Source organism: Protopterus annectens, chromosome 13.part0, assembly GCF_019279795.1.
Source record: "Protopterus annectens isolate FY-2018-M chromosome 13.part0, PAN1.0, whole genome shotgun sequence".
Lineage (NCBI taxonomy): Eukaryota > Metazoa > Chordata > Ceratodontiformes > Protopteridae > Protopterus > Protopterus annectens.
In genome coordinates, this window is record NC_056747.1 from 1,139,994,661 (window position 1) to 1,140,017,239 (window position 22,579).

At 39.3% G+C, this 22,579-nt stretch overlaps 1 protein-coding gene across 3 annotated transcripts in view; it reads left to right on the forward strand.

Moving 5' to 3' along the window:
• Nucleotides 1-22,579, forward strand: part of DCAKD (dephospho-CoA kinase domain containing) — a 474,430-nt gene that overhangs the window by 293,585 nt on the left and 158,266 nt on the right. The window lies entirely within an intron of this gene.

Below are 22,579 nucleotides of genomic sequence, written 5' to 3' on the forward strand. Positions count from 1 at the left end.
TCTATCAGCTTTGCCTCTCCAGTTATTTGTGCCCAATACCTTGTTTCCTTTGCCAGTTTTCTCCATTAAATTCCAGCCCTCTCTTGTCTATTGTGTGTATCCCTAGTTGCAGTCATCCCTGTTGGCAGACTCTCCTTTTTGTATTCCAGTGTTTCCTTGGTTCTTAGAATCCTGTGATGTAGTAAAGGCAACAAATGCTTGAGCCAGTAAATTTATTCAGTTTTAATAACCAAAATGTGTAGAGTTTAGCACTTTAATTCCTTAACACTATTACATGGAACTTCTTCAGAACTAAAAAAAACTTTTACGTAACTGCCATTAAATGGAATATTCAAAAAATGTGATAAAATCCAACCAATGAACTGCATTGCTTGATTAAAAATGTAGTACAATTAAAATCTCAATGCGACCTTCCAACTTAATCTTATAAAACATTGTCATCACGCATTACACTATTTCATTTTCAGAACTGGGTGAAGTGAACATGAATCATTAAGTCCTGGAAAACTCATGGCATTTAATTTTAGTTTCCACCTCACTTCACACCTGTCTAGGTGCTCATTTATTATAAACCCACTGGCATCCTTCTTAACTTGATCAATCACTGTAAATCTAAATCTGTACATGCTGAATTCTTGAATGTGTTTATACAAACCATTGGTTGTTCTACCTTTTTTAATATCGAACAAATATTCATAAATTCTTTCCTTTAGTGTTTTTTTTTTTGAAGATCAGAACATGAATCACAACTAGCAAGATAAATTACCTGTTTGGAATCACATGAAGAATGATCTGATATGTAATATGTCATCCCTTTAATAACAAAACTATCAGTTTTAAATATATTCAGAGATCGGGGCAGTGGCCACATTTAAACATATCCTGCTTAATTAAGTCTTGTAATTTTGTTAAAAATTAAATTATTATGTTCCTAAAGTTTTTGAATGATTTATCTTTTCTGTACACAATACATGAACCATCTCCCACTTTATTCAATATGGAACTGTCCAACCTGAATAAGCTCCATTTCTTCTTCAAAGCATCCCCAATGGCTCTACTTTCCAGGGATAATGTAGTAGTAAATGTTTTTTTTTTGTTATCAAATGGTGCTTTTTTATTTTGGACTGTCTGTCCATTATTACTTTCAACATCACTTGTGTTTAAAATTGGAACATAAAACCCATTTTGCCTCTTATTAATCACTTCTTCTTTGATTTCAAATAAGAACTCTGCAGGATAACCCCTTCTGCAAAACATTTCAAATACCTTTTCACTTTCATTATAAAAAAATTCCATTTCTGTCACCATCCTAGCTTACCAAACTAATTAACCTATTACAGTCTCCTATTTCTGATACCTTGGGTGCCAGCTACTGAAGTGAATGTATGCATTAGAAAATGTAGGTTTTCTGTGACTGTTTGAACTGACTCATGCCTCAATATAAATATATTGTTCAGTTATAATCTCCCAGTGGGAATTGAGGCAGAAGTTAAGTCAGCGGCGTTTACCAATGGAGCTCAGAGTGGGTCGGCCCCTTTAGAGGCAGGCGAATTAAGGAGATCAGAGAGAATACAGAACAGGAACCATCAGCAGAAATTTGAGAAGAAATAGAACAATGAAGAAGTTTATTCTCAATAAGGTGCCAAACCCAAGGAAACATATTCCAAACCGAACCACTACAGGAAATAACGATAGCAAATTCAGAAGCTGCGCTTGATGATTGTGAGACTGTAAAGTTAGTATTTAACTAACTTAATGACTTTATATAACTTTTCAAGTAAAAATGTGGATTGCAGGCATACTAATGTCTTATCCAAAGGGTTAACTTTTGTCCCAGCCAGAAGAGCAAATATTGTAGACAAACTGATAAACTTAAAACTAAATACTAGAAAATTAAACCTTGCTATATGGTCTTGAGGAGATAATATACACAACAAAACTGTTGGGATTAGTAGATCCAACTTGTTCAATCTCCCCCTTAATCGTAATATTTAGAGTTTCGAGAAAGTGTGCTAGATTTACATTATAAATATTTTAGGTCTACTGTGCACAGATACATTTTTCAACATGTCAGCTAGTGAAACCTCTTTACTCAAAGAATTGAGTGAGGATAGAAGTATCAGAATAATGAAATCTAAAGGGGGGGGTTAGTAATAATGAATAGTGAAGAATACAGTTAAGAATGCAGTTATGCAGTTATGAAATTAATACATTATTGCTGGATGATTCATATATTGAAGTTTGAAACTCCAAACCAATTTATCCAAAAAACAAAGTAAAAAAACAAAACTCCAAACCATGGACAGAAATGAGCCGGACACCAAGAATGTCTTAATGCTTTTGTTTGATTTAATAATGTTCAAACTTCATCAGAAACAACATTCTAAATCTCACCAGCCTTTTTAAATAAAATCATACATCACATGACTCAAACTCATCAATTCTTAAAGTAACAAATACCATCAAATTTTTTTTTTCCCTCTCTAATAATAAAATAGATGTAAATGTTAAATGTGTGCAACATAATTCTAAAAAAAAAAAATATATATATATATACATATATATATGTGTGTGTGTGTATATATATATATATATATATATATGTATATATATATATATGTATATATATATATATATATATATATATATATATATATATATATATATATATATATATATATATATATATATATATATATATATATATATATATATATATATATATATATATATATATATATATATATATATATATATATATATATATATATATGTATATATATATATATATATATATATATATGTGTATATATATATATATATATATATATATATATATGCATATATATATATATATATATATATATATATGTATACATTTGAACATTTAAACGTACGGTGATGTATGTAACATACATACTTGTCCATTGTAATATAAAACAACTTCTGCATAAGTAAAAAAACACTTTATATTGATAGTCTCATTGAGTCCAGGAGGGCTATTGGCATTTAAACTGATCTGCCATTTACTCTGCCTACATTCCAACAAACTGTTGTAATCACCGGAAAATTGAAGTTTCCCTAAATTAAATCAACATTGCTTTTCTAGAATAGATTTAATGTTGGACAGTTTGCTCACGGGGGGGTATATTAACAAGAAGTGAGATTGAATTTATGAGAAATGATAAACCCGTCTTCATGACACCCATGCAGATGGAAACTGAAAGTTCAACTGCTGAATCCTTCACTAAGGCACTGTGTGAGCACATCCACTCTTGCATGAATCGTGCCATCCCAAATAGAACCAAGACGCTCTCCTCCAAAAAAAAGGAAGCCAATCTGGTGGTCCCTTGCCATAAACAAACTTTACAACAAAAGGAAGAAACTGTTGTAGAAAAGAAGAAAATCCCAGGATGCAAAAAACTCCCCTACCAGCCTCAGTAAGAAGCTGAGATCCCTCATAAAATCCACCAAAGCTAGTTACGAAAATAAAACTGTCAAAGATTCCAAAGACAGCCACAAGGCATTCTATAGTTATGTCAAGAATCTAAATGGCAATGCTCAGAGCTGCTCTGAGCTACAGCATAATGGCATTAAATATACTGATCCTAAGGATATTGCCAATATCCTGGTAGATCGATTTAGTGCCAACTTCACCCCCTCTCACTCTCTAAAGGGCCCATCTCAATACCGAAAGATTGCCAAATTCCGGTAATAATGGCCACATAGGTAAAAACCGCACTCTCCAAAGCTAAGAATACAGCATCCATGGGACCAGATGACATCCCAGGCTGTGTACTTCATGAACTACAAAATTAACTGGCACCTCACCTAAGTGTCATGTTTAATCATAGCCTCACCTCAGGCTTTGTGCCCACTGAATGGAGCACAGCTACAGTTATCCCACTCCACAAGGGGGGATCCACCTTAGATCCTGGGAACTACCGCCCCATCAGTCTGACTAGCCTGATCTGCAAGGGCATGGAATGTAGTATCATGGAACTAATAAACAAAGACATTGGCAACCTTCAAACACTGGACCCCACCCAGTTTGGGTTCATGAAGGGCCGATCTTGTCTCCTGAACCTGACTAACTTCTTTGAATCAGTCTCCAGAGCTGTGGACGAGGGTAAGGCGGTCCACACAGCCTAAGTGGACCTTGCCAAGGCCTTCAACACCATCTCCCACTCTGGAATCATAGATAAACTTACTAAGCTGGGCATTAATCTCTACATCACTCGATTTGTTGCCAACTGGCTTACTGACAGAACCCACACTGTAAAAGTAGCAGACTCCAAATCCAGCTCCAGACAAGTGACAAGTGGAGTACCTCAGGGTTCAGTCCTAGGACCGCTCTTATTTGGCATCTACTTCTCTGAAGTACAGGCCAACATTAAGGGACTCTGGCTAACAAAGTTCGCAGATGATTGCAAACTGGGAGACATTATTGAATCCCCAAATGATGTGGATATTCTACAAAAGGGCCTTACAGAAACAGATGCTTGGTGCCAGAGCCATGGGCTCAAGCTCAATGCCAAGAAATGTATAATTATCCCCTCTGGGAAAAAATGTACCTGCGAATTACCACATTGGTGGCAGTACAGTAAACACCGAAAGTGTGATAAAAGAACTAGACACAGGTGGACAGTGGTCTCACCTTCAATAACCACATTGCCGCAACAGTCAGGAAATCCTTCTATGTGGCACACCTCATCACTACGGGCTTTTCATCCAGAAAAAAGGAGGTCATTGTCCCATTGTACTCATCCCTCATTAGACCCATTATAGAATACAACACCCCACTTGGTATGTACCTCTCAAGACAACTGCAACAACTGGAAAGGCAGCAGAAATACTTCACTAAAAGAATCACAGGCCTAAAGCAGATGCCCTATGCTGACCATATAAAAAACCTCAGGCTATACTCTGTTGCATATCGTCTACTTAGAGGCGATCTCTGCTTAACATACAAGGCCATGTCAAACCCAGAGCTGTTGGACATGCTATACTTAAAGAAATCCCAATCCCTCAGAGCCACACGCTCCAGGGATCTAAACCTTGTCATCACAATGAACAAAACATGCTGGAGGGATAGGTTCCTCACCCAGAGACTCCCCAGACTCTGGAATGTACTGCCCATATATGTCAAGCAGAGCGCCTCTTTGGCCCTCTTTAAAAGGAACCTTGACAGTTGGATGGGAGATAGAAATTTCACCCCGGGGATCATGTCAGTCACCCTGCTAGACAGGGGTCCAGGGAAGTAAATGTTGTGGGGAGAAATAGCCAGGGAATTGTTATGGCTAAGCTTGTGTAGGCCCTAGGGCCAATAGCCTAGTACCAACCTATGAACCTATAGCGGGAATATTTGGCATATCCAAAATCAACAGATGCCTGCAAGACCCACCTCTAAGATGGATGCTTCCAGATCTAAGATGTTTTTTATAGCACAATATGTTGACTACATTTTGAAAGGAAGCTTAAATGAGTTAATGTGTTTAGAGATTTGTGGCATTTCTTAAGTAAAATTTAATGAAATGGAATGCGTAGGCAATGCTATTTTTGTTACCATTGATATTAAGAATTTGTATTCAGTAATTCCCCATGACTTAGGATTGTCTTGGTTTGAAGAACTGTTATTTGACCTGTCAGTGTTGCATGCAGGCAGAATCAGTGCTGCTACAACATTAATGGAATTGGTTTTAAAAAACAATTTTATTTTCTTTGAGGGCCAACATTTTAAACAAGTTACTGGAGTGTCTCTGGGAGCAGCGTGTGTTCAGAGTTTTGCTAATTTAGTAATGGCACACTGGGAGACATCACATATTTTTAGTAGTGAATGTAAAGAATATTGGTCATTATGTACACATTTTTTGGATGATATGTTTATATTGTAGCGTGACCCCCTAGAGAACTTGCAACACTTTATCACGCATATTAACAGTACAGTGAACTTTCTGAAGTTCATACATATGGTCAACAGAGAGCAAATAGCATTTCTAGATGTGGAACTGACTAAGAATAATAATAATCTGGGTATGAGTTGAAACATTCTTAGAAAACCTATGTTTTCTAATACATACCTTCACTTGAGTAGCTGGCACCCAAGATATCAGAAAAAGGCGGTTGTAAAAGCCAGTTAGTTTGATTATCTAGGATGTTGTCAGAAATGGAAGGTTTTTATAAGGAGTGTGAAAAGGTAATGTTTTGCAGAAAGGGTTATCCCCACAGAGTTCTTATTTGAAATCAATGAAGAAGTGATTTATAAGAGGCAAAATGGGGGTTCATGTTCCGATTTTAAACACAAGCGATGTTAAAAGTAATAACGGACAGTATAGCCCAAAATAAAAAAGCAGCATTTGATAACAAAAATAAAATAATCTCTGCATACTCCCTGGGCAGTAGAGTCATTGGGGGTGTTTTGAGGAAGAATTGGAGCTTATTCAGGTCGGATAGTTCCATATTGAATAGTGGTAGATGGTCCATTTATTGTGTATAGAAAGGATAAGTCATTCACAAACTTCTTAGAAAATAATAATTTAATTAGGAACAAAATTACAAGCCTTAAGCAGGGTATGTTTAAATGCAGCTGCTGCCGTCATTGTCTGAATATATTTAAAACTGATAGTTTTGTTATTAAAATATTACATATCAGATCATTCTTCATGTGATTCCAAAGAGGTTATCACAATATTTTCAGAATGGGGGAATAAATACCAAGTCTCCGGCATCATCTCTCACCTTTTCAAACTTAAAGTTGGTACACTGCCACCAGTTTGTCAGACTAAGAAAACAAGAACACACCTTACTTTTACCCTTAAGATAAGCCATCTTATAAATATCTGAATGGTAGCAATAGTTTAGCAGTGTCACTGCAAAAAGCATATTCCTACAGTTAATTTTATGATTAAATACATAAACATTTTAATAAATAAACAACCCATCAGCTACAAGCATTCAAATTAGATTAATATAATTCTGTATGTGAAATTATTAATTTTCTGAAATTAAACAATTATAAATAAATATGTATTACTGCTCTGTACATCCCTGTTGGCAACAGTACAGCTATAATGGAAGGTATCCTGTGTTGGATATCCATAACAATTCCAAAAGAAAAAAAATATTACTAGGTGATATAGAAGTCAATTAGCTGGACATAAACTCTAACTTCCCTACATCTAGTATGAACTTATTTGGTTTCACACAAATAATTGATAGCCCCTCACATTATAGCAAGACATCATATTCCATATTAGACTGGATTTTAGTATCAGATCCTAGCAAATATACCACCACAGGTACAGTGTCTGACTGTCTCAGTGATCATTTCCCAATCTATAAAACCAGACATCGTACATGTCTAATTAAACAGGATGTTTATAAAACAGCATGCAACCTTTCCAGGTATAACCCAGAAATGTTCCTTATTACCCTATTACTATTAACTATTTCCTTAAGTTCTAAATGGAACTTCTGTAATCTGGGGCATTTCTAAAAGATATGTGCCTAGGACCTTCACATTTCCAGCACATTGCACTAGCCCCCTGAATCATCTGGAACTTCCTAAAATCCTCCATTTAGATGATGCAGTAAATGAATTCAGTACAACTTTCCTGAATATCTGAAATAACCTTGCACCTCCTGGAATGAAGAGGTTACAAACAAATAATGCAGTCTGGCTATCTAAAAGCATAGAATGCTAATGCAGGATAGAGGAAAAGCATGGAAAGAATTGAAAAATATAAAACACCACTATACCTTGAAAAATGTCGAATGCTTCCCAATCATACTAAAAAGCAAATGAATGAAGACAAAAACTGTACTGTAATAAGTTTCAGAAAAATAGTAAACACAACTGTAAAAAAATTCTGAACAGCCGTTAAAGAAATCTTGCACCCCGGCCCTAAATTTAACCCTAATGCTTCTGTGAGTAACTCATCACTCAAAACCACAATACATTTCAACTCTTATTTCATAGATAGTATAACATCTGTAACCAAGGATTCTCCAACAAATAATCCTAACCCCACCCAAGAGTCATGTATCATGACATCCACTTTCACCTTCAAACCTGTGCCCACATCCTATGTAAAACTACTCTTAAACAAACTCAAACCATGGTCTACTTCAGCTGATGACCTTCCAAGCTAGTAAATTAAAATAACAGCCGTTAGCATTGCCTGTCCTGTCTCAAGCCTTATAAATAGCTCAATCCAGGAATCCCACATTCCCTCTCTCTGGAAAAAAACAGACATTATCCCTCACCATAAAGGAGGAAATTCAACAGACACTACTAACTTTAGACATATACAAGTCTTATCCCCTCTCTCCAAAATACTTGAAAAATGTGTTCAAAAACAATTCCTGCAAGAAGAACTCCTGTTACCCACACAACATGGTTTCTGTCCATTCCATAGCACTAACACTGCACATTTAACCTACATAGCTACTGTCAATAAAACTAGAGATAACGGCAAACTAGTCTCCTCCTTATTTCTAGACTTGTCTAAAGCCTTCAACACAGTTTCTCACAGCAAATTTCTACATCAGATGTCCTCATTAGGTCTCTTTCAACTCACCCTTATATGGTTCAAAAGTTACCTACCCAGTAGGTTTTCAGTCAGTAAAATGGCACTCCGCCCTCTCTCCATACCTCCCAGTCCCCACCAGTGTACCTCAAGGCTCTGTCTTTATTCCTCTCCTTTGGCATTCTTACAACACCCTCCACACATCCACACATCAGGGCTCCCTAATACAGTATGCAGATGACTCCACACTCATTTGCACTTCTCTCAGCATAGCACACATCCAAAAATACCCAGCTTTAACAGGCACTGAAGCATGGCTTTGTAACTCACAACTCATGGTCACCCGTTTAAAAAGAAAACCCGTTACTTTCCCCTCAAATCCCTCTCTCATGAGAAAACACACGTTAATGTCCTCTCTCTTCATAATACAACCATTGAAGTCACTTCTAATGGCAAATTATTAGGGGTGATAGTAGAAGATTATCTTAAATTCAACTTGCATATTCAAAATTGCATAAGAACTCATCAAAAACTAGGAATGCTTTATCGAGTCACAAACGTAACTCACCAGTGCAACTAAAGCTACACTTCCCATTATTTATGTCCTCCCCACACTTTTTACGGCGTTCCCATCTTTACTAACTTTCAGGCATTACAAAAATCAAAACTTGAACAATGCTATAACAAATTTGCTAAATCTGCAGCAAATATGCCTTTCAGAACCCACCACTGTATAACACTAAAAGCCTAAATTGGTTAGAATGACCCCGTCAACCAACATATACCCAGCTTCTTACCACCTAGAAAAATTATCTAGAATCCTTCTGCTTGTCCAGTACAAAATAGCATTCTACTCAGCTATGTCCCAGTCAGCTGTTATGATCCAATGGCAAAAAAGTCCTGTCTGTCCACTAACCCGTCAAATCTGCTGAGCATAGCCTGTACTTGTGCCATGTTGCTAGGGCCTGGAACTTCTTACCTGTATACATGAGGTCAATACCCTCCCTGCCATCCTTCAAAACTATTCTGAAAGACTTCCAAGCCAAAAGCTTAATCCCTGTTACTTGTCTCACCCTTCCCTCATATCATGTCAAGTTCTGAAGCACTCTGCCACAAAAGTAACAATTTTCTCTGGTGATACTCTCCTATCTTCACTCACTTCATTAATTCTGTCAGTTTTTGTCCCCTGAGTTTTTCTCTGAATACTAAGCCTTTCCTCTCACTTTATACAGCACTATTTGTATTATATTAACTGTAACTTATCCATAAACTTAGATAAAATTTCTCTAAATATTAAATCGTTGTCATATAACTTGTATATATTCTTAACCAATATTTTCATATTTTTTGTAATTTGGTATAATTAAATAAACTATTTTTTTTTTTGTATTATTTATAAAGATTGTAAAATTATTGTTCTTAAATGTTTTGTAATACTTTAGAGTTTTTCTTCTCGGGTCTCCACTGAAAATGGGCTCCTACCCAGTTGGACTTTTCCTGGTAATCAAATGTTGATAAATAAATAATAATAAATAAACTAAAGTGTTTTTCTAGTAAATATGTAAATGACAGGATTGTACCAGAAACTGAAAACAAAACATTCAAAAATGGTAGAGGATGATCATAAAATCTCTCTATCAGTTAAACCAAACTCTCTCTGCCTCTGGCTAAAAGATATACTGCCTTTTATTGTTTCTGACATTTTAGTCTAAAATGGCATGTTCTAGAATCCTTGCAGGCAGTAGCTCTGTCCCAATGGCATCTTTTAGCAGTAAGCATTAACTGATCAGGATTAACAGACATCACTGTCCTTTTCATTTTAAGTTCACAAACAGAATTTCCTGTGGCTGTTATTTGAAATTGGAAATACCTTTCTTTTCTTCACAGTCACATGTTCAAATGGGAAGGGGAAAATTTTGCAAGTCTGAGTCCAGATAAGGAAATCATCATGTGACCTAGTGCAGCAAAAGATTCTGCAATACTACATGCGTCTGCACAGTTGGGAATGAAGCAAGACTTCAACTGTAATATATTTCATAGTAGCAGTTGCAGTTATGCACCATTTTATGAAATTTGCTTTATATTTTATACCGCACTGAAAAGAGTAAGTACAATGCAATGTTTTTGTTTATCTGTTAAACAAGGATTTGAATACACTTTTTTAAATTTGATAGAGATTAAAAAAATGCTAATTTACTATAATACTTTTCTCTTTTGAAAGACAGTTAACTTTTTTTAAACATTCATCCAGTTTTTCTCACACATCCTCCCCCTTTCGAGATTGAAGCAAATTTTGCTGATATGCCTCCAGGGAACAAAGCTTATGATAAAGGTAAATTTTATGTCGCACTACCCAGTTTCCTGTTTGAAATGACCATCAGAGTTTGTGGTGACAGGGTAGAATACTTTTGTCAATTTTACCTGGCATTTCTTTGCCTTGATAGATAGCTGTGCCCTTTTTACTGCTTGATGAGTCAATGTGTTTACATTATACTTTCCTACCTGGGCACACCCTTGCTTTATTTTCTGTCGTAGCAACTTTTTCACACTGCTTATAAACATTCCATTACCCCCTAACATAAGTGTCAGACTGCATAACCCCTGTTTAATGATCTTTCTACTTATATGACCTGAAAAAAAGAATATCATTGGCTTTGGCTAGAAGTGCTCGATGACAAGATAGGCCCATAGAAATACCAGCTGCTGCATCATTCTTTTCTGTAGCTCTTCTTTAGGAGTCCGCTTTCTGTACATCAACCCCTTTTTCCAGTATATACATTGCCTCTTCCTTTGAAGATTAAGAGCCCCCATAACTGTTTCCCTCAAGTTTTGTAAACTGGGAAGTGGGAGCTCTGCCTACTTTAACTCTCTTTTTGTAATTCTTCCCACTTATTCTTTTACAGGAGTACCAACACTTTTGGCAACTATCAACAGTTACGTCCCCTGAAATAACTACTTTTAGACTAAGTCCAGTTCCTTTTATCAGCCATAGTTGTACTTTAGGGTTATCTTTACTGCTTCATGCTTTTACTGAAGTGGCCATGATTACCAGCCTGTGTTGCAGGTGAGGACACTGGCTAGATCTCAGCCCTTCTACCTTTTCCATGTGATTACTTCCAAGCCTGGCTGCACGTAAATGTCTATATCATAACATTGAATCAGTTAATGTCGAATGCGCACGAGTGAATATTCACGTCCTCGAAGTTTATGAATTTTTTTTTTGTGGTACAGTCAAGATTGGGATTTTTGCCCTTTCCTCACTGTAGTGCGATCTCGGAGTAGGAATATATATTTAGCAAGGGGGGGGCAGAACCCCCACAGTCCCGTTTTCGAGTATGTGAATATTCGCTAATGTGAGCGTTTAATAATTATGGATTTGATATTGTGATATAGACTCACATGTAAATACATGTACAAAGGGTACTGTGTTACCAGTCATCAAATGCTACCACTTGTTTGTCTCCCTGCCATCCTTTCCACCTCAAATGAGCCCTGATTAGTGGCACTTAAAGGTGTCCCTGTTATGACCCTCAGTGGAGTGATCTACCCAAGTAGGTAATGTTCTTCTCCAGCAACTGCAGGCTTAACAATATTTTTTTATCTAAGGCAAGTGGTCTCTCTACTCTCTGCTGGGATAGGGTACAGACACTGTAATAATCCAAAGCATCCCTAGTATCATAACAATATATAAGTACTCTGTAGATCCCTCACACGTGTTCAGTGACAGGTTAGTAACAAAAGCCATTTGTGTGGGTCATCTACAGGAGCTCAAGTGTTAGTACCTCATGATTCACTTGTTCACTGCCACTTGTTCAAAAAAGGAAGTGCTTCACCCCCTGCTTTCCCTATCTCCCATTTCTATGTAGCCCTGTCTACACCTGACCTCATAAAACTGTATAGCCCTACAAGCACCCTAACTTTAACCCTAAAACTCCTCCCCAATTCCCATCCTGAGTCTTCACTGCCGTACCCTAAAACTCCCCTTCCCCTCCCTAACCCAAAATCTTTGATTGCTTCCTAACCCTAAAACTCCAACTGCCATCCTTAAACCTAAATTCCCCAATTGCTGTTAAAAACTAAAACTCTCCTCCTGCTCCTTAACTTCAAATGTCCTGCTCCTGCCTGCTGTCAGTCTTAAATCGCTTGAACTCGAATAATGTGGTCAAGTAAGGAGTGGCAGCTGCTTGCCCAAACTCATAATCGAGATCAGGCGTGAGCAGCAGTCTATACATTCTAGAAGGTACTCAAATCCCTGGGTTTGAGACAGAGGTCTTATAGCGAGCGGGACTTGGGTGCTTATAGTAGAACTCATTTGTTAATTACATACCCCATCTGTTTTACACTGAAAACATTATATTTCAAGGCCTCATCATGTACTTAAGCCAGTATTTTCTCCTTTTGCCTGTGTATCCTGCTGTTAAAATTTTGACTGCCTCCATTGGTTCCCTTATACCATCTATGATTCTGGGTACCCCTTGTTATGCAATTTTGCCCTGCTGGCTAGTTAGAGATCACACTTTTTCCCCATTTCATCAGCCATGTTATAGTCCCAATCTGCTAACCCTATTCTCATGCCAACAGGCAAAGTATTAAGTACTCATGCTCACTCCCTTATCAAGAGGATTTTGAGCATTTTAAATGTAATAACTTGACACCCAGTCATTCACCTATGAAAGCAAGTAGATATTTCAGTAATATAATCACTGACCTTGTCATCTACCTTTCTTATGTTCTGTCTCTATTTCTTTCTGTAAGTTGTAGGAGTCAGTTTAAAATATTCACATAAACAATGTTGAACTTTATCATAATTCCATACTTCCAGCAATCTATTTCTTTCTGTTGTAAGGAGTCAGTTTAAAATATTCACATAAACAATGTTGAACTTTATCATAATTCCATACTTCCAACAATCCACATGATCCATTTTGATATTTCTTTCTGTAAGTTGTAGGAGTCAGTTTAAAATATTCACATAAACAATGTTGAACTGTATCATAATTCCATACTTCCAGCAATCCACATAATCCATTTGATGCAGCATACAGTCCCTCACCAGTGAAGGGAGAAGTTAAAAACCTCAGTTTTTGCCTTTGGTCAGGGTGGTGTTGATTACACACCAAACTATCAGTCATCCCTGTCTATACTGAGGAAACAGTTTGGTGCTGACCTTGACCGTGCCTTTGTGGCTTAGATGAAAGGGCAGCATCACCCTCTCTTGTTGATTTTGCGTCTAAATTTCTCCGGCTTCTTCCTCCTTCTCCCTTTCAGTAACTTTAGTATCTCTTTGCTGTTGCTCTCTTTGCATCTGAAGCTGCTTCATTCTCTCAGCTGTCCTGCTCTCCAGGTGTTTTATCTCCACCTCGTATCTCTTTAATTCCAACTGTATTTTGAGATTATCTGGGAATGGACTGAGTTGTTCTGCTGTATGACGTGCACCTACAGCCATGGTCTGGCTGCCTTCAGTTTCAGTTGACTGTATTTTAGCAGCACCCAAGACTGCTATCTTGTCATCCTTTGACATAAGAAATTTCCTTAGGTTTGCACTGTTTGGTCAGCTGTGACTAACATTTTTGTACATATCACAGACCTCATTTTTGCCCATTGCGTAACCACTGTTGGCTAGAAAATAAAGTAAGTGCATATGAGGTATGCTGCTGTATGCCTGTCTTAAGGCTGCAAGGATATACACATATTTTGAGAACCAAAATTGTTTTCCTTACTATACAAGTCGCATTTGCAAGATGTAGGCACTGCCTGCCATATAGAAATAACAGTCGTATAATTTCTCCACTGCCGCCAGCTAATGTATGACAGACATGGGCTCTGGATTCTAACTTCCAAACCACTGATGTCAATTTTTGAATGTTCACTGGAACCCGCAGTATGGGGAGTTGACTCCCACCAGTGGTACATGTTAAAATACAAAGGACAGTTGGCTTTAACATAGGTTCATAGGTTCATACTAGGCTATCTGCCCTAGGGCATTTATAAGCCTAGCCTGAGTGTGTTTGGCTTTCTCCACCCATTTTAAATTAATTTTGCTATGCCCTTTTTCGAGGTTAGTATACTGTGCCTCTGTCTAACAGTGACACAGAAGTGATACCGGGGTAAACCTACGATCTCCCATCCACTCATCAAGATTCCTCTTGAAGAGAGTCAATAAGGGACTCTGCCTAACCTGGACTGGGATTTTATTCCAGAGTGAAGGGAGCCTCTGGGTTATGAATCTGTCCCTCCAGCATGTCCTATTTATTTCAGTGCTGAGGTACAAGTCTCTCGAGCGCGTAGCTCGATGGGATTTGGATTTTCTGAGGTGCAGCATGTCCATTAATTCTGGGTTGGACATGACTTTATATGTCAGGCACAGATCGCCTCTGAGCAGGCGGTATGCCACTGAGTAGAGGTGGAGATGTTCTTCATCTCACATTGCTGCAGTCCTTACACTTGGGTAGTCCGCTGTCCTCGGTCGGCCCGAATATCAAAGTATGACTGGCGTCGGTCAGGCGCATTTGACTGGCGATCAGGGCGTCAGGGTACAAATGCGCATGACCGGCGTCATATCCTCAGTCTTTTTTGCCGCATGGTCCGATGCAGAAGCAGCATTGCAAGTGCCGGTTGGCGTTCTGAGATTTTTCGATTTTGAAGTTTCAGACCGAGTTCAAAGTTGGCTAAGTACCCCGTTGGGGAATATTTTAGTTTTTCTTGCCTCAGTCATTTTACGGATGTCAGAAAAGTCAATAATTGTATTTCTTGTGGGAAACAGATACCGCATAGAGATTACCATACTTTGTGTATTCCTTGCTTAGGGCCTGAGCACGACGTTGTTGGCTGTCGCTCTTGTGCTAGATTTAATAAACGCACTATAAAGAGAAGGTTGGATTGTGCAAGGTTAGTCTTTGGGAAGCGGTGCAACTATAAAATGCCGTCGGATGCTCCGACGCCCGCTTCTTCAAAGAAGCGCAAGGATAAGGCAGTTAAGCCTAGGCTAGAAGAGCCGTCTGTGCGGACGCCGGTTCTTTAGAGGTGTCGGTGGAGCCAGTGGCTCCACCGGAGGTTTCTTTGTCTTCCCAAGGTGAGACCTTATTATTACAAGATGTGGCCTCTCAGGAGACAAGTCAGGCTGAGGGGGCTTCTCAGGTTACTATACTCCCCTCCCTTCCTAAGGTGGCTAGGCCCTCTCCTTCTGTTTCAAAGGCTTCTCCCAGGGGCAGGCCAGGTTTAGCTTCAGTTGGTGTTACCCCTAGCTCTTCAGGTACTGTGCCCAAGAAGCATATGCTTAAAATGGCAGAAGATTTGATTACTTTGATTAGGGGTTCTATGCCCCCTCCTGATAAGAGACCTAGGGTGGAGCCTGAGTTGGGGGGTTTGGAGCAGGTTTCAGATGTTTCAGAGTCTTCGGCTGAAGACTTACAGGAGTACTCTCCTTATTCTGATTCTGATGTGGATGATTCTACTCCTTCTGCTACTCCTCCTGAGGATTTTTCTTTTTCAGAAACTCTTCATTCCATGAGGGAGCATTTTAAGTGGGAAGGTCAGGACTTTTCTGATTCCAGGAAAAGGCTTAGGGAATTTCTGTTTTTACCCCAGCATAGGCCTTTGGCTATACCTCCTGTTTTGGATGTAGTGGAAGATGTTTTTACAGAGGCTTCTCTCAATCCTGATTCTTTGCCTCCTGCGCCTGTTAAGCCGGATAGGTATTACAGGGTGCCTGAAGCTCATAAGTATCTTTTTAAGAGTCCTAGGGCAGACCCAGAAACTGTTAGCCAGGGGCCTAAGGGTGTTAAGGCTTCTGTTGTTAAAAATCCGGTTCCTGCAGACAAGGAGGCTAGGGCCTTGGATAGATGGGGAAAGAAAGTCTATACTTCTTCTACTCTTGCTATGAGGGCTCTGAATTGCCAGTTTCACATGTTGAAATACCAAAACTATCTCCTTTCACTATTGAAGTCTAAGGTTGATGCTCTGACAGTAGGTATTGATTGTAAGGAGTTGCAAGATTTAGTGCATGTTTCTGAACAGGTGGGTAAGCATTCTTTGCAATGTGGTTTCAATGCTGTACAGGCCTCGTCTAGGGTGGCTGCCACTGGGTCAGTTCTTCGCAGGCACGCCTGGCTGAGGGATCAGAATTTATCTGAACATGTTAAAACAAGGATTTTAGATGCTCCTTTACAATCTGACGTGTTGTTTGGTCCTCCTGTTGAGACAGTTTTAAAGAAAATGGAAGACAAGGCTAAGTCTATGCAGACTGTTAAAGATTTTTTGCAAGTCCAGCCTCCAAAGTTTAGTAGAAATTGGCCTACTAAAGGGTGGATGTATCCTTCTTATGATTCCCAGTCTAGGGGTAGGTCTAGACGTGGTAAGGGCAGAGCTCAGGGCTCTTTCAGGCCTAGATCAGGGAGTTCTCCTGCACAGGCTTCGGGTGAGGGCAGGGGTCAGTCCTTTCGTAAGCAGACCCAATGACCTACCTTTTCAGCTGCCAGAGCCTGCTCGTCTGGCAGCACCTTTAGGGGGAAGGTTGGCACTTTTCAAAGAAAATTGGAGTTTAATTACCCAGGACAGATGGGTATTGGATATCATACACCACGGCTACAGGTTTTATTTCCATACCTTGCCTCCTTTCAAAGGCATGCCAGACGTTCCTCCTCAACAAAGAATAGAGGCTCTCAAACAGGTTTCTCTGTTGCTTCAACTAGGGGCCATACAGCCGGTCCCTCTGCCAGAAGTGGGCCTAGGATTTTATTCTCGCCTGTTCCTAGTGCCAAAGAAGGGAACACATGGAGACCAATTTTGGATTTATCTATCCTCAACACTTATCTGGACATTCCCAAGTTCAAGATGTTGACGTTGCAGCAGCTTTTACCTCTGCTGGGCAAAGATCATTGGATGGTAACTTTGGATCTCAAGGAGGCTTACCTTCATGTTCCTGTCAGACTCAGTTGCAGAAAATATCTGCGTTTTCGAGCTGGGAATTCTCACTATCAGTTCTCTGCATTGCCCTTTGGCTTATCTACTGCGCCCAGAGTGTTCACGAAAGTTCTGGCTCCAGTGATAGCTTTCTTCAGACTAAAAGGAATACAGATCTATCCTTATTTGGACGACTGCCTAATTCTGGCTCAAGGCAGGGAAGAGCTTCTTCATCATTTGGAATATGTGATAGCAGTGCTAAGATGCCTAGGGTATTCTGTGAACGAAATAAAGTCCAGTCTAGTACCCTCTCAAGACATGTGCTTTCTGGGTGTGAGACTGAATACAGCATCCCAGATGGCCTTTTTAACCCCGGACAAACAAAAGAGTCTATCCCTTTACTTCCATCAACTTTCTCATCCGTCCGGGCTGACTGCAAGGACAGTCCTTCAAGCCTTAGGGTTCATGGCATCTTGTATTCTGGTGCTTCCCAATGCCAAACTGCATATGAGGAAGCTACAATGGTATCTCAAAAATGTATGGACACAGCACTGCCAGGATCTGGACACTGTCATTCAAATAATACCTTGCATTCAGAAGGAATATTTGTGGTGGGCTCAGGAATGTCACCTAAACAAGGGACTCTCTGTGACCCGGCCAGAGGCGAGTCAGATTTTAACGACAGATGCCTCAGACAAAGCTTGGGGAGCTCATCTAAATGGAAAGTGGATACAAGACAAGTGGCCTGTCAGACTACAACATCTACATATCAACATGAAGGAGATGTTAGCAGTCCAGTTTGCATTAATAGCTTTCAAGGAATTCCTTCTTCCAGGACAGGTGTTGATTCTAACAGACAACACAACTGTCATGTGGTACATCAACAAGCAAGGGGACGATTCTTATCCTCTATGCAGGCAAGCAATGATTTTGTGGGAGACTGCTCTCAGTTTACAGCTCGATCTTCAGGCAAGGTTTCTGCCAGGAGCACAGAACTCCTTAACAGATGTGTTGAGCAGGCAATTATGGATCCCCACGGTGGAAATTGGATCCTCATGTATTTCAGAAATTGACAGTGTCATGGGAACTCCAGACATAGATCTGTTAGCTTCTCCACTAAACCATCAGCTGCCAAAGTTTTGCACAAAAGGTTTCATCCCACAGCTTGGAGAGTGGATGCTCTTTCCTTCAATTGGAGCAATCTTCATGTGTATGCCTTTCCACCTCTGCCTCTCCTCCCAAAGGTACTTCTGAAGGTCAAACAGGACAAGCCAAGGATGATTTTAATAGCTCCAGATTGGCCTCGACAGCACTGGTACCCATTACTAAGAAGTCTAGTACGGAAGCCTCCATGGCCTTTGCCTTGATTCCACACCTGTTGTCACAGGAGGACAGCCATTTGCTCAATGTCAAGCTTCATTCTCTGCACCTAACAGCCTGGCATATTCTGTTTTGAACCATAGTGGGCCTTCACTTCCTCAGCAAGTTTTGAATGTTATTTTGGAAGCTAGAAGGCCTAGTACAAGGAAAGTGTCTGTGGATAAATGGAAGAGATTTTTATGTTGGAGTGCAGCAAAAGATTTTGATGTTTCTGGGCCTAATTTGAGTGTGGCTCTTCAATATCTTACTGAGTTACTGGACAAAGGTTTGTCTTTCTCTTCTATTAAGGTTCATGCTGCAGCAATTTCGGCTCACTATGATTGTGACCCACCATTGTTTTCTCATCCTTTGTTCAAGCAATTTCTTAGAGGGGCAAAGAATATAAGACCCCACGAAAAGCTCCTACTCCTGCTTGGGATCTCAATTTTGTGTTGGAGAAACTCACTCTACAACCTTTTGAGCCTGCAGCTACTGCTGAGTTGAAATATTTATCATGGAAGACTGCTTTTTTATTGGCCATTACCTCTGCAAGAAGGGTGTCTGAATTGCAGGCCCTTATGGCAGTTGAGCCTTTCTTGATTTTCCATAAGGATAGGGTATCATTACGTACTAATCCTTCCTTTATGCCTAAGGTGGTTTCTAGTGTGGCTTTAAACTAAACTATTCATTTGCCTACTTTTTATGCAAATCCCCAAAATAAAGGGGAAAAGATTTTGCACACTTTAGATGTTCACAGGCAGTTGCGTTATTATCTGGACAGATCTAAAGGGTTCAGGCAGTCTCAGCAGTTGTTTGTTTCTTTTGCTCTAAGTTCTCAAGGCAAACCTGTGTCAAAACAAACTATTTCTAAGTGGATTGGGTTTTGCATTGCTTTCTGTTATTCCCATCATGGCAAGGAGATTCCAGCTGGGATTAGGCCTCATTCCACTAGGGCTACTGCCACTTCAACAGCTTTTTTGAGGGGAGTGGCAACCAAGGATATTTTGGAGGCAGCTACTTGGAGTTCTGTGCATACTTTCTCTAGGCATTATCACCTGCCACTTTACTCTAAGTCCAGGGCTGGTTTTGCCACTGCTGTTTTGCAGGGCATTTTGGCGGCTCCTGCTTCCTTGTAGTTAGCCATCCTCCCTTACCTCTGCTTTGGGATTCTACCCAAGTGTAAGGACTGCAGCAATGTGAGATGAAGAACATAGTACAGTTTTGTACCTACCATAAATGTAGATGTTCGAAAATCCACATTGCTGCAGTCCAATTTCTCCCTCCTTCCCCTCTGTAGTTAGAGGTGGTTGTGTGGGTTGGGTTGTACATGTTGTGTATATTGTATATATTGTACATATAGTTGGTGCAGGGGTGGTTGGTTGGTTGTTTGCTGTCTTTTGGTTTTGACCTTTATTTTTAGGGTCTTCTGACATCTGGGGCAAGAAAAGACTGAGGATATGGCGGTCATGCGCATTTGTACCCTGACGTCCTGACGTCAGTCAAATGCGCCCTGACCGACGTCAGCCGTATACTTTGATATTCGGGCCGACCGAGGACAGCGGACTACCCAAGTGTAAGGACTGCAGCAATGTGGATCTTCGAACATCTACATTTATGGTAGGTACAAAACTGTACTTTTCTTTAACCGGGCAGCATATGACGTCTGTTTGAGCCCTTTGATCCTCTTGGTGAGGTACTTTTGGGGTCTTTCCAGTTGCTGCAGGTGTCTGGTAAGGTACATCCCAAAAGGGGCATTGTACTCAATTATGGGCTCAATGAGGGATGAGTAAAGAGGCACGATGACCTCCCCTGATCTAGATGTGAATCCCTTCATGATTAGGTGGACTATATAAAATGTTTTTCTAACCACTTTGGCCACGTGGTTGTCAAATGAGAGATTGCTGAAGCAACAGAAGTTGAAACAAACTAAGATGAATGAAACAAAATCCACATCAGCAGAACCAGCAGCAAAAAGCCAATATTAAGTGTTTTATTAACATCCACTTTTCGTTCAAGAAAACTGAACTTCTTCAGACAAACATCAAAAGGTAACAAATGTAAAAAAAACTCCTTAAATACACAATTGACACATATGATACATTTGAATGGACCAACCAACTGATTAAAACTCGCTGACATCAATATGTGGGAAAAAGCTGATCTCAAAGCTTCTTAAAGAGCTACTACATACAAAAGTCAGATCTTTACAAATTGTGTTTTGAAGTCAAACAACTAACCAAAATGAAATAAAAAATTATCAATGAAAATGTGTCTAAACATAAAGTGTTTAAAACCAAGAAAAACATAATAAATGGAACCAATTGATAACTTAAAATAAAAAGTAAAACATAAAAAATAGTAAGTCATGGATGGAAAATAAAAATAAAAAAATAATGAAATTACCTCTGCATACGTCTGAGTTTCAAAATGCAAGCTAAACGTACTCTGTCATTAAGACCAAGAGATCTATATGAACAGAGTTTCAGCTGCCAAATCACTTCTAAGCGCTCTAATAATAGTTGGAAAGGACCCCCCCTGATGTCAAAGGGAACCTGTCCTAACACCCTAAAAGTAAAACTGTGCTGAATGTGGTCATTAACATGTTTCGCCAAAGCATTTTCACACTTATTTTTCCTAATACAATATAAATGCTCATAGATTCTTTCATTAAAACCTCTGTCAGTCTTGCCCACATAAAACGCTGGGCAAGACTGGCAGCAAGCTAAATAAACAACCAATCGGGATTTACAATTGAATCTACCAACAGTGGAAAAAGAAGACCCAGCAATTTTAAATCTCGAACCAGTGGCAATGTGCCTGCACATGTTGCAACTCTCACATTTGAAAGTGCCCTGTACTCTGACACGAGTGTCCTTTTTTTGTTTCTAATATCCGTTTGAGGTTATCACCCCTCCTGTATATAAAACTAGGCAAAGTACCAAGCCTGGCTTGTAAGGCATCGTCACAACAGAAAATACTCCAGTTCTTAACAAACACCTCCTTAATTAAGTGAATCTCAGCACTGTAATTAGTGATGAAAGAAATAGAAGTGTCTACTTTCTTGTTGTCTACAAGGACTTCAGGCATGACTGGGGGTGAATGTTCTAGTGGGCAACTTGTGAACAAACTGCTTTGTAAAATAGGTTTATAAACACCCCCATACATTTTAGTCTGGACCTCAGTAACCAGGTCATGAATAAACTTGTCTGGGTAACCTCTGTGTAGAAACAATCCCTTAATAAACTCACATTCTTCTAAAAGAGTTAATCGTCAGTTACCATTCGAGCAGTGCTTCAAGTTGCCCCTTGACTACCCCTCTTTTTTGGTGCCCAGGATGGGCACTAGTAAAGTGTAACATGGTGTTAGAATAGGAACTCTTACAAAATATTTTGGCCTTAAAGCTACCAGCAGAAATGTCTTTGTATAAGTCTACATCCAGATAAGAAATTCTAGAATCAGACTCTACAAATGTAAAATTCAAAAAAGACGTGCTGGAATTGAGGTGGTCCATGAAAGTCCCCACATCGTTAGTTGAACCTTCTGTCAATATAAAGATGTCGTCCAAAAATCTGGTATAAAAATCGATTTTGAACTGACCGTTATGATTACCAAAGACATATCTGTGTTCCCATTCAGCCATTACGATGTTGGCAAAACTGGCCCCTACTGGTGAGCCCATGGCTACACCAGTCTTCTGTAAATATATCTCTCCCCCAAATGTTACAAAGTTGAACTTCAAGATGACATCTAACAATTCCTGCACCAATCTGATTTCTACACTGCTAGCATTA